The sequence below is a fragment of the Felis catus genome, chromosome A1 (genome assembly GCF_018350175.1).
Source record: "Felis catus isolate Fca126 chromosome A1, F.catus_Fca126_mat1.0, whole genome shotgun sequence".
In the NCBI taxonomy this organism is placed as follows: Eukaryota; Metazoa; Chordata; class Mammalia; order Carnivora; family Felidae; genus Felis; species Felis catus.
Window position 1 is genome coordinate 35,522,343 of NC_058368.1, and position 18,236 is coordinate 35,540,578.

The 18,236-nt window shown below is 39.7% G+C and overlaps 2 long non-coding RNA genes across 9 annotated transcripts in view; one reads left to right on the plus strand and one right to left on the minus strand.

Moving 5' to 3' along the window:
• The window catches only part of LOC111559877, a 160,440-nt gene extending 150,899 nt beyond the window's left edge, over nt 1-9,541 (minus strand). For 5 of the 8 annotated variants that reach the window (XR_006595343.1, XR_002741319.2, XR_006595342.1 and 2 more), the window contains exon 1: nt 9,209-9,541. This is a non-coding gene — a long non-coding RNA (uncharacterized LOC111559877). Of the gene's footprint in view, nt 1-3,155; nt 3,214-9,208 lie in introns of all 8 variants that reach the window. The other 3 variants (XR_006595340.1, XR_006595346.1, XR_006595345.1) reach the window with 3 other exon arrangements.
• A 3,184-nt stretch (nt 9,542-12,725) lies between these two features.
• On the plus strand, nt 12,726-17,165 carry LOC109498269. The gene is made up of 2 exons (XR_002155007.2): nt 12,726-12,976; nt 16,811-17,165. It is a non-coding gene; the product is annotated as an uncharacterized LOC109498269 (long non-coding RNA).
• The last annotated feature ends 1,071 nt before the right edge of the window (nt 17,166-18,236 follow it).

Consider the following 18,236-nt stretch of genomic DNA (forward strand, 5'->3'; position numbering starts at 1 on the left):
TATATGCAACTTATTTGCTTATTTTTACAAAATGAAATATAGGAAAGAGAAACCAGAAACTAATGAAAATAGTTACTCATAAGAGGTGGATGGGGATTAGGAAGAAAGATAGAAATAGGAAGAAGACTTCTGTTGGTAGATATTTTTAATGTAGTTTTGCCTTTTGAGCCATGTAAATGTTTTACATATCTAAGAATTAAATTTAAATTAAAAAAATAGACCAAAGGCAAAGCCTAATATTGAATACAGACAGACAGAAACAAATGAACTTAACTACATATCAACTTGATTATATAACCATGCAGAAAAGTAGTTTTTGAACACCGTAGTGTGACAACACACTTGATGAGAATTTACCAGATACTTCCAAATTGTGTGACTTTCTATAGGGCATTTGCCCTGGAATCTTCAAAAATATTAATGTTGTAATTGATAAAATAGGCAGGGGGGCTGTTCTGCATGAACAGAGACCAGAGAGACAAGATAACTAAATATATTGTGTGCTCCTTCTCTAGATCTTGAATTCAACAAAAGAATAGCTATAAAGGACATTATTGGGACAATTGGGGGAAATTTGCATGTGGACTGTATGTTACAACATATCATTGCATCAATGTTAAGTTCCTTGGGTATGATCATGACAGGGTGTATGCTGAGGTATTTAGAGATGAGCTATCATGATTCTGCATGAAGTTTACTTTCGTACTTTAGGCAAAAAGAAGGAGAGAGAGTGAGAGAAAAAGCAAATGTGCAAAACGTTCGTATTAGTCTTTCAACTATTCTGTAGGCTTGAAATTTTTTCCAAGTAAAAAGTTTGGGAGGTAACCCCCAAAACAAACAAACTAAAAAAGATCTGTGCTTGCTAGCTATCACTTTCTCTGATTCTCCCAATCTGGGAGCCTGTGAGAAGGAAACCTGGGATAAATACATATGGCTGATAAATAAAAAAGAAATCATGTACTGGGATCTATTTTCAGCCCACTGAAGCATGTCAGTTGGTACTTTATTTATTCATTTCCCATAGGATTTGCCTAAACAAATAAAATTGCCTCCAACTTTAAAAAAGGAAGTGAGACTGTCTCCAAGCTTCCCTGGAAAGAAGCAGTTAAATCTTATCCTTATTTTACCTCCTTCTTATTTAGTGATGTGCCTTGGCAGAAACTCAAGGGGAGTATAGTTACAGCCAGCCTCTGGAAAAAAAGCAGACAGCACTGCCTCTTGCTCTCATGAATTACGCTGGGGGACACGCCGCCTCCAACCTGCCCATCTCAATTGTGGTGACAAAGCACCAGGCCAAGAGGCAGACCCCTGAGTAGTCAGGTCTATATTATTTCAGATTTTAAATACTAAAAAGGAGACAGAAAGCCTTTTCTCCCAGATCAGAGAGTGGGAAGTATAATTTACAATAGATTAGGCTCACCTTATCTGGGGGCCATTTAAAGATCTGTAAGCCCTTCCCTCTAAATTTCTGATACACAATTGACCTAACAAAACACCTTTAGACACTCCTAAATTATATACTTAAAAAAAATCTTTTTCCCAGATATATAATATTTGCCCCACAAAACGATGAAATATTTGCCACTGGCCTTCTACTTTTCTTTCTTTCAAGGCTTAAAAGCCTATTTGATTTCTGTTGCCGAATTGTATCCAGGTACAGACAGACACCCTTTGTAACTGGTTAAAAGCTACAGAAAGGCTCTATTGAAACAAAATGCTGCTCATATCCCCATCCATGCCAGGAGGAACAAATCGCACAAAAGAACCTAAAGAAAACTGTTTTATAGTTACTATAGTGTTACATTAGCTGACAAGGGAGAGATGATTACATTTATAGATTTTTTTTTTTATAGAGGCAGAATCTATACGCAGCTGAAGAATTATGTATTATCACCACTGGAATTTGAATTCAGCTAATGAGAACTAACAGCAAAGGAAGACTTCTTGCAAGGCTTCTTGGTCTTAGCCCTGTATATGGGCCATAAAATTAGGCTGCCTTGCCTCCCTTTGGGGCCACAATGCTGATCTGCAAATGCATTTCAAGATTCCACTTGCGCATCCATAAAAATATTAAAACATGCATCCTAAGCTAATTATGAAGTTGGAAGCTATTAATACCAAGCTATCAGTATAAAATAATACCTTATATTTGCATAGTGTTATGTACCTCTGTGCTTCAGAGCACAGACACAGAGATAATCTCACTTAATCCTGGGAACTCCATGAGGTAAATTGTGTGATGAGTCTTTCCACCACATAAAGCACCTGAACAAGACATGATCATTCTCAGTGCTGAAACTTTATGTCCACCATTCACCACAACTGGAAAACACTGCCTTGAGAGAAAGAGAAACAGGGAAACAGAGAGAGACTCAGCTCTGTTGTTTTACCAGCTGTGTGACTCTGGACAAATGACCAAACTTCTCTGAGCCTCAGTTTCCTCAGCTGCAAAATAAGGGAAATAATACCTACCTCTTAAGAATGATGTAATAGTTAAATGAATTTAAAAGAAGTAACTTAGCACTCAAAAATTATAACTATTCACTCACTCATTCAACAAATATTTTTCTGTTTTTAGCAGGCGGTAGACAAGAAAAATATAGATCTAGAAGAAGCAAGGAATATAGGTATCCTATTAAGATACAGTGTCAACCTTCATGAAGCTTACAGATGTGAAGGAAGGTAGACACTTAAATAAACCATTAGAATGCAGTGTGATATTAAGGAAAGCAGGCCAGGGCCACCATATATAGTTTTAAAGGTTTTACACTCCACAATCCAGGGGACAACCTTCATGTCACGGTGTATGTGAGCGATGACAACCCTAGGGGTGTGTAATGTGCCACCAGAGAAGCCATACACAGCAATCTTGCCAGTAACAGAAAAAAAGGTTAATTAAGGCTTCATTGAGGTGATAATGAATGTAGGTCATTCCAGAAAAGAGAAGTTCATGAGAATGCATGAAACGAATGTGGAACTGCAAAACCACCAGTACCATAGTAGATACTGTGTATATAAGACAGAAAGATGAAATCGAAAAGATAAACAGAGACCACATGGTTAATGGCCTCGGAAACCATGCCAGAGAATTTGCATTTTACTCTTAAAATAACAAGGTGCTTTAGCCCAAATATGTGATTGTTGCCTTAACATACCTTCATTCCTTTCCATCAGCTCCCGGTTTTCATTTGTAGATATACATAGCTCTAGGAACTGTACAAACAGAATGAAGCCCAAAAATGTTACTGATAATGCTAAAACAACTGTACAAGAAGATGTGTGGCTAAGAGGGGGGACAGCCTTAGAATAAAGTTGACACTGTGGCAGGCAGACTGAAAAGAGAGAAAGAAACCAGCTTCCCAATGACTATATTGAACCCTGGGTCTAACTTTGCCTGAAGTCCACCTACTTTGAGATCTTCAGTTACATGAACCAATAAAATTCTATTTATTGCCTCAACAAGTTTGGGTTCTGTTTTCTGTTACCTTCAAGCAAAAGATCTAGCTCTACCTCACACATGACTCTTCTCTGGACAGCCCCCACCCAGGGTGATCTTCCTCCTTTTAACTCCTAAGATTCTAGCTCCCTGGATAATTATTCAGTCTTACAAATCCTGCTTTGCACCAAAGACGGACTTTTCATAAATGTGCATCTTCCAAATGGTTATAATCTCCAGGAATCCTGGTTTTATGATTTTTTTTTCTTTTTTTTTTATAGCTCTCCTCCATGTAGTTCTGTGCTTTGTATGCAGTAATTACTCAAATAGCCCCTAGTTAACTGAGTGCTCTTTCTGGTACACTGTACTGCCCACTTTGTTTCTGGTTCCCCATGTAAGAAACACAGGCCTAGAAATTTCCAAAGGATTGAGAATACTTCTGTCTTGCAATGTTCAAAACTCTCCCAGCTTCCAGTTTTAGCACTGTCTCTGCATTACCAAATGGCTTGGAGAAGTCTCAACCTCTATGGGTCTCTTTCTACCTATAAAAACTTTCACAGAAATATCTGGAAAAGTCAGGATTAAAAGTCAAGATAGTTGGAACCTGTGAGGCACAAAGCTGGTGGAGGAAGATAACATCTGAAAGGAAATAACTTGTAGGAAGGAAGGTAGTTAAAGTACATTTTAGAGAAAGTGCAACTGATAAAGACATCTATTTAAGGAATACAATAGGACAAAAGGGCGTAGCTAAAGACTTTGCACCAGAACCCATGATCCAATTAAAGAAACTGCCCCCAAATAAATGAATCGAATGTTGCAAACAGGTGTGATTCTGTTGTGTTTGTTATTAAGGCCCTTTACTCAGTAAACGTTCATCAACTGTCTATATTTATGAAGCTCTTTGATCAGTACTAGGAAGATGGCCATAAAAAGGATAAGCATCATCCTGCCTGCCTAAAGCTTAAGTTCTAGTGAAGGATACAGACAAGTCAACAATCTATTGCAATACAGTATGATGAGTGCACTATTTAGAGGGCACATGGTTTTCTATGTCAGTGGGCATTTACATTTTCCCAGAAATACAAACTATAATGTGAGTGGCGCTCTGAATAAGAAATATAATGGGCATTATGGACTGAATGTTTGTGTCTCTCCCAAATTCACATGTGAGGCCTCAACCCCAAATGTGACTATATTCAGGGATAGGACCTTTATGAAAGTGATTAAGGCCAAATGAGGTCAAAAGAGTAGAGCCTTAATCTGATAGGATTAGTGTCCTTATATGAAGTGACATAACTGGGAGAGCTCACACTCTCTTTTTACCATGTGGGCACACAGCAAGAAGGCAGCTGTCTACAAGCCAGTAAGAGAGATCACTGGAAACCAAGGCTGCAGACCTTTATTTTGAAACTTCCAGGCTCCATAACTGTAAGAAAATAAATGTCTGTTCTTTAAGCCGGAGTCTGTGGTGTTTTGTTATGGCAGCCCAAGCAGACGAATAACACAGAGCGTTATAGGAGGATCTAACCCAATCTCAGGAGTTCATAGAAGCCCCCGCTAAGAGAAAACAAAATTTACTATGAGTTCTAAAGGATGAGTAAGAGTTAGCTAGTCAAAGGGAGAGGTGGTAGAGGGGCTGGGGGAAGGTATTGAGTGGAGATGGTTTCCGGGGGGGGGGGGGGGGGGACAAGAAGAGCGGGTGCACACTGAGTGGACCACAAAGTGGGAAGGGCACAGGACATGAAAAGACTAGCAGGGCAGAGTCACAATAGGTCTTTTTCATAAACTTTCATCAGAAGTTTGGATTTTATCCTGATATCCATAAGATGCTATAATATTCCTAAGATATTAAAATTTAATAATAACTGGAATCACTTGTTTTATGTAATTTGCAAATTATCTCGAACGAAATTTCCATTTTTGCAGTTTTTCAAACATTTGCTCAGCACTACATGGTTAGCCTGCAGTGACATTTGTTTAATAAATGATGGGTTTAGGCCTTTTCTGAGGATATTATAATCCTCATCTTACCGTCACAGTGTGCCCACGGTTCCAAGTCAGAGGGTTTTTTTAATGATCTGTTATTGACATGGTAAAAGAGCCTTTCTCTAAAGCAATCCATATATCTCTGCGCTAAAATTCAGGTTTACGTTCAGGTTGCCGCCTAAAACTGAGCCCTTGCAGACCAGCCAACACAGTGCTGGATTTGTGAAGATCAAGTTTAAACCATCGAGTCTGGCCTCCAGAACAATTCTGTGTATTCCTGCACCTTCTGCAAGCTGCTGATCCTTGGATGAGTATTACCACTACCGTTTTACATTTTTCATCCTTCCGGAAAACAATAGCTAAACATCAGAGCATGAAATAATGTTTTGTTCAGGGGTCTGCCAAGCATGTCAGGTCAAATTCTCCTTTTTTTTGGCCTTCAAATTGTTTTGTGAACTCCCATAATAGCATCGCATCACATTTGGTCTTCAGGAAAACAGACTTTGAAAACAAGAGTTGATGGACCCTGACAGCCAGTTTCTTAGGTGTATCCTTCCAGCCACCCAAGCATGCCAGATAGTTACACTTTGACTTCAGGAGCCTTGACCCGCCTCCAAAGTCCTCCCATAGCACTATAAACTCAACAGCTTTCGGGAGTCCACTGTTCACTGGACGGACGTACCTTAAGTCTCAGTATTTGGGGAAGATGGCTAGCTCTCAGAAATCTTTACAATACTTTTCTTACTGTCCATTTCTTGTGGTGTGCATCTGGTGCACAAGGAAAAGCTCAGAGTGATAAAACTGAACACTAGAGCTACAGAATGAATAATGCTGACTCCAACCTCAGGTTGACAAGGTGGGAAAACCCCCACCCTAACCTGGCACCATTACTGATTGCAGCTGACAGCGAGAAGTCATTTGGAAAAAAGATGTTTCTGTGATCAATAATCTTGGAATATCCTATTCAGAAATATCAGGCTTGGAACTCATCAAGAGAATCTTCGTGACAAAGCAAGGAGACTCCCCAATTGCTTCACAGATAGAGCTGTGTCATTCAACCCATCTGAAACTCTGGAGGAAAATCAGACAGTGCAGGTGGGAAGGACCAACTCACCCAGATTCTTTACCAGTCTTTGTGTAAGGATCTGTGGTTGCTTTGGCCAAGTCATTGGATCTATTTCACATAGAAATGATATTAAATGCATACCCTGCCAGAATAGCTATTATCATTTCTAATGCTGTATTCATTCTGCTAATATCCTTACAGGGTCTCCTCTTTCCTTTTGATGAGTTATCAGCCCTTCCACCGATGTGTGCAAGGAAGCAAAGCAGACAGGTTTAAGGTGGAGGAAGAAGCTGAACAGGTATTGAATTGCTAAAGAGGCAGAACCTACAGGGAGCTCTGAGCTGGCATGACCCTTCAGAGTTTTCCCATATTAAGGCAGGGAGGCAAAGCTTTAGACTGAAATTGACATGCTATTGGGTGATGGCTGCTCCAGGAAAGGGTCATGACCTTAGGGAATGCAGCTCCATAGGCAGAGGGCAATCCCTGGGAGGGCTCAACTGTAAGACCTCAGCAGTGACACCCCCAGAATCTGGGGAATGAGTGTCTTGGACTAGAAGGGGGGCATGGATGGTGCCACACAGATTTACCATACCCTCTCCAAAAATGTGAGGAGCAGCCCTTCCTAAATTCTGGTGGTGCGTTAGGGGACTGTTCCAACAGACTCCTGTTTCCACGCCTCCAAAAGTGTCTAAGGCAGGTCTTAGGCCAAGGGTCTTGTGATGTTCAGTTTGCAAAACTTAACGCAGTGCTTTGATAGGTTTAACTAGATTATGTGGGTTTCTTTTTAAAGAAAGGGAATTTCTAATACTAGCCTCTAATTTTTCTTGCTAGCTTTTAATTGCAAATGCACAGTATTTCAGCTACATTTGGTTCCGATCGATTTTTGTCCACCATCCAAGAAGCCTTACAGCCATTGTTTCTAAGAGAAAATGTATATTGAGTTCCAAAAGCTCAAAAGAAGTCTTGGAACAGTGCCCAGGTGGGGCCGGCCACACAGGTAATGGCTGCAATGAGCATGTTACAATTGTCAAACCCTTCAAACACACATAGGGAGAGCATTACAACATTAAAAGCAGAAGTTGCCTTTTAACTGTGCCTAGTGCAAACTGACGCTGGAGGGCAAAATACTGTTCTCATCAATTTGTCTCCAACAAATAAATCCAGTATCACACACTCCAAAACAAGGTAGGCTGTTTCCACAGATCACACATTTTAATGGAATCACACTTCATTTCTGGAACAAGCACATCTTGTCCAGGCAGCTCAGCTGTCATTACAAGCAGGATCTGGTCACCGCTCCTTCTATCCCTAGCATTATCCCTGTTTTACTGGGGAGGAAACTGGCAAGAGGCTTGGAAGTGACTTAGCCCCAAACGAGAGGTCAAGTCTGCAGCAGGCAGCTCATGAATTCAAGGCCTTCCCGAGCCTCCAGGCGGGTTTGGCTTCCTACCTCCGCCTGGACTCTCTCCCAGCTGAGGGGCCTGAAATGTCCCTATAACTCTCCTTGGCTCTTTTACCTGTGAAACAGGCTGGAAACAGCCATTCCCAGGAAGATTCAGTGTTCATTCACTAATCAAAGAAGAAAAACCCGTTCTCAAGGGGGACACAGAATTGAGCACCGTTTCTGAGGAGTGTCTTATTTTCCTCCTGGGGGGGGGGGGTCAGAATTCTGAGGTTTGAGACCCTTTGGTTCCTCTGACAGCAATGTTAATAATCACGCCAGTTTTCCCCTGGCATGGTGGCACCACCGAGTAAAGCCCAGTGTAGGAGATGTGCCCAGTGCAATAACGCCAGTTAAATAAGTACCGTTCATTGCTTCCCAACAGTCAAGGAGCTTAAAATCCTGTCAATTCATCCCACGTGAGGGAGATTATGTGATTTACATGTTAAAGTGCCCCTGTGGTTTGATTTGCATAGCAAAGACTTTGGGGGCACGGAAACAAAGGATCAGTGTGCATGACAAGAGTGCTATTAGCATAGAGCATTCCGATTTTCAGACAGCCCAGCCTGGCAAACAATCCGGCACCTTCACCACACCCCTTGAGTTTATAGGATTTGACAATTTCTCAACGACAATAAGGAAAGGGGTTAGGGAGTTGGGGTGTGGAAAGAGGTTTACTAGAAAGGCTGTCTTCCTAAGCACAATAATTAGTCTTTCCCTAAAGGACTCCCCTTCTCCCATCACCTTCCCACCCGCCCCCCTCTGATATTCATTCCAAGGAAGAAATATGATGCCTAATAATAGTGGCAGAGATCAGCCACAACCATTTTGAACGCTGGATAACACAGCCAGTAGCTCTACCTTCATCAGCACAAAAGCGTGCACACACACACACACACACACACACACACACACCCTGAAATGTATTTATTTGTATCTTTGTTTCTTCATTTATTTCTGTACTATTGACCGAGCAGTACCTAACGTAAAGAACACTGGTTAGGAAGTTCAGGGCTTGGCTTTAAGTCCTGACTTTACCACATTCGTTATCTGGGCAAGTCACCTAATTCCTTCCTCTACAACTCAATTTTCTCCTAAAATGGAAGATGGACCAGAAAAGCTCTAAGATCCCTTCCAGCACTAGCATAAGAGAGGCAATCCAGTGCACAGTTTCGTTAGCCAAACTGAACCACAGGAACTGGGGGCCAAAGCCAAAATGAGTGCCCCAGAAATCCCACCTTAAAGTTGTCAACTGTCACTTCAAGAGTTTGTCACTTACCTGCCCCCAGCAAGTCTCTCAGTCTGAAAAGAAGATCAACAAATGTGTCTTGAGCTGTTGGGAGACTGAATATACTGCTCTAAGTGAAAAGCATTTTGCAAATTATATATGCAATACACTGTTACTATGTGTTAACTCCAATGAGACTGAAAACCCAAATATACTAATGGTAGGGAAAAATCTTATAAGATGGCTGACAGGACTGATAGGGAATTTCCAGTCCCCGACTAAAAACTCCCCTTCCGGGTTCTTGTTCCTACCCCGCTTGCCAAGCCCGCCAAATTACTACTAATGCAGAATGCGGAAGTAACAGACTATAAAGTGTTGCCTCTGCTTGCGCCCGCCCGGGACTCAGATCTCTGGAGAGTGATCTCTGATCCCTCCCTCCTGCCTTCCAATCCCAGGTGCCGCTTGGCTCTTCCGCTGGGTGATCCAGGCCAGGTTCCGTAACACTAACATCAGGATGTTGTGAAATAGTCGTTTAAACCTATTGGTTTTCGGGTGGAGGATCGAGGGGTGGGGCAGGGAGTGATTCTGCACCCCCTAAGATATTTGGCAATGTCTGGAGAAATTTTTGATAGCTACAACTGGGAGCAGCGGCGGAGAAATGCTGCTGGTATCTACAGGAGAGTGGTCAGGGGTGCTGCTAAATGTCCTGGAAGGCAGGACAAGTCTTAGGCAAAAAACAATTATCCTGCTAGGGGCGCCTGGGCAGCTCAGTCAGTTAAGTGGCCGACCTCGGTGCAGGTCATGACCTCATGATCTGTGAGTTCAAGCCCCGCCTGCGCTCTGTGCTGACAGCTCAGAGCCTGGAGCATGCTTTGGATTCTGTGTCTCTCCCCCGCTCCCCGCCCCTCCCCAACTCCTGCTCTGACTCTCAAAAATAAATAAATGTTAAGAAAAATTAAAAAAAAAAAAAAAGAATTATCTTGCTCAATTGTAAGCCTAGTACTCAAATATCCCCCTAAACAATAGCTGTCTGTTTTCCCAGGGAAGAAAACAGGTCTAGTCGGTATGAACAAATGATATTTAGATACCATGAATACCTAGACTATGGCCCTGTGACAAAGCCCCAGACAAAAACAGGTTCCCTCTGAGATTTCATTATCAAGCTCTTGGCCACAGGGACTTGGATGGAGGCTGTCCTCTAACCCAAAAGCCCCATAAATAGAAGTGCAGAAAGATTATAAGCACGCTAATAACTCTACAAAATGTGTGCTCTCTTTTTTATTTGGGGTGGAGGGAAGAAAATCAAATCTCCAAAACACAGTTATTGTGTATAATTAAGTAATGGGAGTCGGGGAAAGAATGTATGAAGAATATATGATGCATCATTTATACTGAGGGCTGAACTCTGATTCTGCGTGTGTTTCATTTCCATGCAGTTAAGTACACAGTTCATTCTCTCTAGAAATCTACTGATCTAAAGATCTGCTCCGAACATACGATGTAAAGGAATAAAATATCTGCTATAATTGACATTCTTTTTAGTTACACTTTTTAAAAAAATGTTTATTTTTGAAAGAGGGGCAGAAAGAGAGGGGGACAGAGGATCTGAAGTGAGCTCCTTACTGATAGCAGAGAGCCCGAGGTGGGGATCAAATGCACAGAGCCACGAGATCATGACCTGAGCCCAAGTTGGACACTCAACCCACTACGCCACCCAGGCTCCCCTCTTGTTAGTTTTTGTTTTTGTTTTTGTTTTTTTTTTTTTAGGCATTTAATCACTAGCTAGGTGTTACAGAGTTTGAAGCATGAACAGTTCTACTGGGTATCTGTTGAGCATTCTGGAATGCTTCTTCTTACTGCCCAGGCTGAACAGAGAACGTGATTCTGTAAGATCTTCAATGGGTTCATACTTTCATTCTCCAACATCTCCAACCTTAGATGGAGAAAAATAAATTATGAAACGCGAAACTCTTATTTCACATTTAAATGCCAACGTTTTGGTTTCAAAACAAAAAATAACTGTAAATGCATTTCTGTTATTTCTCATCATGTACCCATAAAGAGGGTGTTACAATAAATGGGGAAACAAAATTGTAAGGAATAAGAAAGCTTTGAGGGTAGGATTAGAACTCAAAATCTTTAAGTTTTTTAAACTCATGCCAACAATTCTGTAAATGCAAGTTACCTTCTCTATACTTTGTCCTTCAACTCGACAGCCTCCTGTTCCATGTTATGCCAATGTGTTCCCTAAACGGCTTTTTGAATAACAGTGACTTGGGAAGCAAAAGTATTGCTACACTGGACCATTTCGTCTTGACTTGTCTTGTTCAAACCAGATTTCAGGCCTTGAGCCTGGTGTTAAGGTCTCTGAATCCTGACACCTCTGACCTGAGCTGACAGTTCTTTCCTTTACCCTCCTGAAATGTTAGTGGGGCACTGGCACTGACTCTCTCCACTGAGATAAGAGCCTGGCAGTGAAATAGCATAGTAGAGGTGAGACCCTTGTAAAACACAGAGCAAAGGCATAATAGTTTTAAGGTGAACCAAGGTCACTGCTCCTGAGAGCTCAGTGAAAAGGCATTGACAACACCTTCGGAAACCCTGGTTTTGTAGTGCATTGGTAATTGTAGTGTCTTTGAGAAGAAGTAACTGTTTAAAGTATATGCAGATAACATTCCAGATTTTTCCTGTGCCTGAGTATAAACTTGGCACTTTTAAAAATGGCGTAAGATCTGTCAAGTCACCCGGGTGCCATTTTTGAAATTACTATTACAATGAACTAAGTGGTGCCTCTCAGGATTTACCCCATGTTCAAAAACTGTTCATATAATTAAAGGATAAAGCCATTTGATAAAACCCTAAGAATAATTTAGGTCCTAGAAGAATCCATCTATTTTGGGCCCGCTTTTGTCCATGTACTTCCCCTAGGACCTAAGTGAACTCTGAAATTTTCTAATTAACAGTTTATTGTACGGAATTCTTACAAGGTATTATTCTCTTTCCATCCCTGAACATGCACACACACACATACGCATTTCCTTTGTAGAGTTCACTTTTGAGGTTTCTGATGAAGGACAATCCCAGTTTCAGAAGGGGCTTTCTGGTCTGAGGCAGAGAGAGAGGAATGCAAAGGTGAACAGATCAGGAGGTGCTGTCTCAGAACCTATGGATTATTTTCATTTAGGATAGGTAGAGACAGAAATAACTAAAGGCAGAAGGAAGGAGGGTTTATTTTCTACAGACTTGTATACGTTTAAACTTGAGGAGAAATTCTCAGCAGTGCCTGGATTGGTTGATCTTAAAGAAGTGGCCAAGGAACTTTCCCTGAGAAAACAGTAGTTATCCCGGCTAGGATTACCTAAAGTGGGTGGCATTGTTTGCATTCTGGGAAGGAAGAGCCTCAAAGCCAAGCTCCTGGGATATCCATCTCCTAGAATGACAAAGAGCCAAAGGGGAAAACGTCATCAGAGAAAAAAACAGTGCTTATTCAAAAATATTTCCAGAGGCCATGCATGCTCCAAGGAGTATAGACTAAACATTTTTTTCTTTCACATAAAGAGGAAATTGAGCCAGTCACACTGTTGGAAGAGCTGTGTGACAAAGGAAACTCACTAGGATGTGAGCAAGTACAGCAGTCACCCTCATCAGAGGTTTCAGTTCCCCGCGAGGACCTTGACCCAGAAGCAGATGATCCTCCCTTTACATAGCGTCAGAAGGTCAATAGTAGTGTAATGCTATGTCGGTCACAGTGCCTATGTCATTCCCCTCGTTTCATCTCATCACGTAGGCATTTTATCATTTCACATCATCACAAGAAGGGTGAGTACAGTACAGTAAGATATTTTGATCGAGAGGCCATATTCACATGGCTTTTATTACAGTAATTTTTATGATTGTTCTGTTTTCTTATTAGTTATTGTTAATCTCTTACGTGCCTAATTTGTAAATTAAACATTATAAGAGGTATGTATAGGAAAAAACATAGTACATATAGGATTGAGTACTATCGGCGGTTTCAGGCTGGAGGTCTTCGAACGTATCCCCCACGGATAAGGAGGGAAAGCAGGACTTACAATATCCTCTGGCATAGTTTGTGATCTCTGTCAGAAAGTGAGGAGTTTGGGGAAAAGTGATGCAGCAAACATTCCGATGGTGTTTATCTCAGGACAGAAGAAAACGATGTGTCTGAGACCAGAGCGTCCGGGAATACACTGCCTCACCCTTACTTGGGTTTTACGTTGAAAATGATAAGCAATATGCCACTGGACACAAAAGCACTTGAAAATAGAATTAAGCAAACTTAATAAACATAAAAAGGTAAGATGGTATATCATTATTTCAGTTCCCTTTGCTAATAACTTATCCAATATGCTTCTCTTTGTTCCTCAAACCTATGACTTCCCCATGGATCAAAACAAAGTCTTCTTAAAAAAAAAAGAGAAAAAAACCCTAAAAAATTTGTTTAAACATAAAAATTCTGATATATGCTTGTTTAGTTGACTCAGTCCCCATCCTGATATTAAGACTATGTTACACTTATGTTACACTTACACTCCCCTAGTGAAATGTTTAAGATAAACAATGGTTAATAAATTTTTCAGGCTTATCTGAGAATAGTCACCCTTTTCCCTCTGTCATTTCACTTACTGCATTTTTCCACGTAAGGAACACCATATCTGAACAATCCATTCTAAAAATAAACAAAGCTCTGTGGGTGGCTGATCTGAGATTGTGCCTGAGATTTATCTTCCTATCAGCCCTAATCTGTGTTGCCTTCCAGTAGCATTTCTTCCCCAGCCTCGAATGGAAGGCACTCACCTAGGAAACGACAATCTATCTTTCAATTTTCCCAGAAGGCTCTTTCTCAACATGAATGTTTCCATGAGTTGTTTGTATCCCGTTGACCATAACCCTATTACCTCGACTGGGAACAGATGTTGGTATGTTGTGAGAAACTAATATTCATCTCAAAAATTTCATTTAGATCATTGTACATGAACACCTAGAGATAAATGCAGGGCTAAGGTAATAGAATACAAGAACATGAAAAAAAATTCAGAAGTAGCTTATTCTTGCTATGCATTTTATCTTCTGAAAGTAGAAGCAACACACTTTGCCAAAAATTGATTGGGAATTAATTAGAAAATTCTCTGACCTAAATCAAATGATAAATTATGTGAAAATAGAATTTTTTCTACACTGCAAAATTGTACTTTCCTGGTGATATCTGTTTTATTATGTAGTGTTATATACATTTTTAATGATATTCTATACTAATCAACAGCATTTATTTTATATACATGTTTAGTTCAATTTTACTTATAAGGACACTTAGGATTCCAAACATTCAGTTCTATGTAAAATTCTCATCTTCATGTGCTGCCCAGTAGTGACTGACAATGTTAAATCTTTTCAGAAGTTAAACAAATAATGGTGAATTTTTTAGTTATGATTAAAGTGAATGGGAGTACCTAATACATATTGACCAACACAGGGAAATTTTTGGAAGGTTCAGTAACAAGTGCTGTGCTACCAGACTGTGGTCTTAGACATCTACCAAAGGACATTCATTATTCAAAGCCAGGAAAGATTAATAAGGCCACAAAAGGAACAGCGTGTGACCATTACTCAAAAAGGATATTTGAATTTAAGTACCAAAAACTTGAATAGGACATCTGACAAGGGAAATTTTAAAGCAAGCTTTAGGATGAGAAAAATCCTAAGGAGAGGCCAAAGATTAATACTGGCCATCCTGGGTGGGAGTCATTTTTTCTAGCTCAGAGATTCATATTTCAAACTCATCATTGGTAAGACTCCAGTTCATTTACCCCATCACTGTCCTGACTTTTGAGCTATTAAAAAGAGATTTTGAAACTTGGAATAAGTGAAAAAGCATCAAAGAAAAGCTCACAATCTCTTAGTAGGATTGTTTCAATTTAGCCATGCTGTTATCAGTATGGGGTAGTGATAACTCAAATAAAGACTGAAGGTGTTTTTCCTCACCTGCACTTTATAGGGGCCTAGCTGGTAAAAATACTCATGAAGAACATAAGCATCAGAGTCATACTTAGGTGGCAGAGAATTATGTCATAGAAATTAATTTTTTAGAATTATATCATACAAGGGACCTGAGATATCTGATAAAACTCCCTTATTTTACAGGTGAAAAAAATCAAATTTGGAGAAGCGGACTTATTTTCTAAGTATACGTAGCAAGTCTATGGGAGGCTGTTAAGATTGAGGGTGAAGGGCTCGGGAATTGTACTGCTTGGTGGGCATCCTAGCTTCATCGCTTGGTGGTCATGTGACTAAATCACGTTCTTGGTTTTGGTTTCAATCTCTTCATCCGTAAAACTAACATGATAATAGGGTAGAAGCCCTCTTATTCAATGCAATAAAGACAAGTGTATCAAAATGTCAGTATAAGCAGTGATTCACTATAAATATAAACACTAAATTATGTATTTAATCTCATATTTGTATGTGTATGTATATATTTAATCTAATATATGAATGCAAACCTAATATATATTATATTAATAAAATCATATTTTATGAATATATTTGTAAATATAATATATTTTTTATATGTTAGTATGTTGTATATTTTATTATTATATATTATATATACTATATGTGTATGTGTATTCATTTACTCATCTTCCATGTAGGACCAAGGTCTTTTCTTTGAGTATGGACCCTCTGATTGGGTGTCTAGTCATCCATAAAGCTTTCATTCCTTTAAAGGAGAGCAAAAATTTTAAAGATATTTATGAGTCAATCAAGCACAGGGTTCTTCTAGATTTTTACAGTTTCCAAATTTGTATTGGTCATCTCACCTATACCTAACTCAACAGCCTTGTTAAAAACACATCATATTGATTGAATCCTTCCAGTGCATTCAACTTCGTTTTTAAAAAAAAAAATAACCTTTCATCAATTGAGATTCTTATTTCATTGAATTGTGTTGTATTTAATGAAAATATGCAAGTGCATTAACAGGTGCAACTGTTAGAGTCAGATGTGGTTCCATACACCACTGACTCTTGATAGCATACACCTCAACTTGAGGGAGCAATGGTGATCAGCTTCCTGGAGACGGGGGTACCCTGGAACTGTTGATGTGCCATCAGTGTGGCAGTGTGCTTTACAGACAGAATGCAGAAAGCCAAGTAGTCGTTTAAATGCAGGTTGTTAAGGAAGCTTTTACTGAAAGCTCACTGAACAGTGGCAACACACGTTAGCTATTAATATACAAGTTTAGAACTCGTTTTTCCTGACTTCTTGTCAGGAGACAGATTCCCGTATGTATTTTTTTTCTTCTACATATTTTTTTTTCCCCATTAACATTCAAAATTCACTTTTACTCTCTATTTGGCTGCACTAATAAAAATTAGCAGTGGAATAAGTGTTTGTTGCAACAGTAAAGACTGGTGATCAATTCTAGAGTTATGCTAAATATACTCCCAATGATATAAGACAATTATTTTTATGTTTTTAATAGCTGGCTTCTACTTTTCTCACTATTAAGATGCATATAGTTTAAACATCAAATGGTGGACAACACTGATTCTAATAAGCACTTTTTTTTTCATTTTAATATCTTTGAAATCTGGATGCCTTCGTACTGTCGGTGACATCTAATAATTACAGGGGACCAGGTGGCAGTCATAACACAGTGACACTGCCTGCATATTTACACTCCTTAAAAGTACCAACGTCAAAATTCAAAAGTGACAGCAACTTGGAAGAGAATCACAGAATCAATAGATCAGTCTTTTGAGGAATGCTGCATCACCAGTGATCTCCATGGCATAAAGAACACTATTGCATGGAAAAATACAACTACCAACAACCTGAATTAAAGTAATTCAAAAGAACTTGAAATTTTAGGAATACTTTATCCAATGTCACTTACATTTTGTTGGTCATGTATGCAAATGAGTGATATATGATCATGTACGATGCATGATCAGTATGATTAAAAATATTATGTCAAATAAATATACAAGAGCTTTTTCATTAATATTGTGCAAAGGTAATTTCTGACAATGCTGGAGTAACTGGTAACAAAGGTAGCACTCCCATCATAAACAAGCATAACACTGGGACAAACATATGAGACAACTTCGTTCAGGCATTGGATCACAGCAGTGTGCAGCTGGGATCCCTGAGAAAAAGAACACACTATGCATGTCTTATGATTACTCCGCTGTCCGATTGGGAACACATTTTTTGACTACAGTGCAGTGAGCTGGAGTCCAAGCAGCTCACAGCAGTTCATCTGAGCTGGAAAGACAGAGATAGGGTTGGGGCAGCCGAAGCTGTTGAAATCAACAGGGCCGAGACCCCAGAGGTGGATGCTGCACAGACAGAGGGCTCCACAGGGCTGAGATGGGCTTTCTCATGAGTCCTTGACCACTAGGTATCATTATGAAAAATCTGAATCTTGACCTCTGTCTCACACCATAAACACAAATTTATTTGATAGCAATCATACCTAAATTTAAAAGTGAAAACAATAAATCTCTTAGAAGAACATATAAAAGAAAATCTTTGTAAACTTGATTGGCAGAGATTTCTTAAACAGCACACAAAAAGCACTAACGATAAAAAGAAAATTGATAAATTGGACTTCATCAAAATTAAAAATCTCTGCCAGGGCTGGGATTAGGGCGAGGCAAGCAAAGCCAAGGCATGCAAGTTCAGAGTCAGATTCTGTCTTTATTTAAAAGTTTGATATTTTGTCCACTGTAATTTTTAATATTAATGCAGATGTTTAAAATAATGGATTAAAGTATTATTTATCTCATTTATCTTGATTACTCAGTTTTGGGGCATTGCTCTAAATTTTGTGCTGAAGGCAAATGCTTAACTTTCCTCAACCTGTCCTGGCCCTGATCCTTCCTAAATTCTGAGCTGTGTATCCTGAAGTCAGTGGGACCTACACGCCCTGTTTTTGTTCTCCCTCCCTGCTCTTAGCCTGAAAACTCTTTCCAGCCAGTAAACTGGGACAATTATAGAAAACACCTCATTTGTTTTCCTTCTCTCAGGAGTCACTCTCATGTTCTGGGTGTGG